The sequence below is a fragment of the Oryzias melastigma genome, linkage group LG6 (assembly GCF_002922805.2).
Source record: "Oryzias melastigma strain HK-1 linkage group LG6, ASM292280v2, whole genome shotgun sequence".
NCBI classification, from domain to species: Eukaryota; Metazoa; Chordata; class Actinopteri; order Beloniformes; family Adrianichthyidae; genus Oryzias; species Oryzias melastigma.
In genome coordinates, this window is record NC_050517.1 from 1339874 (window position 1) to 1340388 (window position 515).

The window sequence follows — 515 nt, forward strand, 5'->3', positions numbered from 1 at the left end:
TGTCACCACTCAGTCACACTCTTCCACTCCCAACGTCATCCACACAACACAGAGAGAGAGAGACAGAGAGAGACAGAGAGAGAGAGAGAGAGAGAGAGAGAGAGAGAGAGAGAGAGAGCACCTGGCTCACATCAACACACAGAACCTTACAAACACACACAATCACACACTAACAAATTGCATCAGACACACTTTTTAAACTCCTTTTGAATGTTTTAGTTCAAATAACGTTTTCGTACAGAAACTGCTTTATTGTTTCAACTGAAAATGGAAACGAACGTCTGAAAACAAACTTCAGTGAAAGAGTTTAAAGTTTGACTCTAAACGGATTTTAACCGGAATGAAAAAATCTAGAGATTATAAAATATTCTCTTAATGTCGGATAATCCATCCATCATCCATCCAACATCCATCCAACATCAATCATCCATCCAACATCCATCCAACATCAATCATCCATCCAACATCCATCCAACATCCATCTATCCATCTATCCATCCATCCATCCATCATCC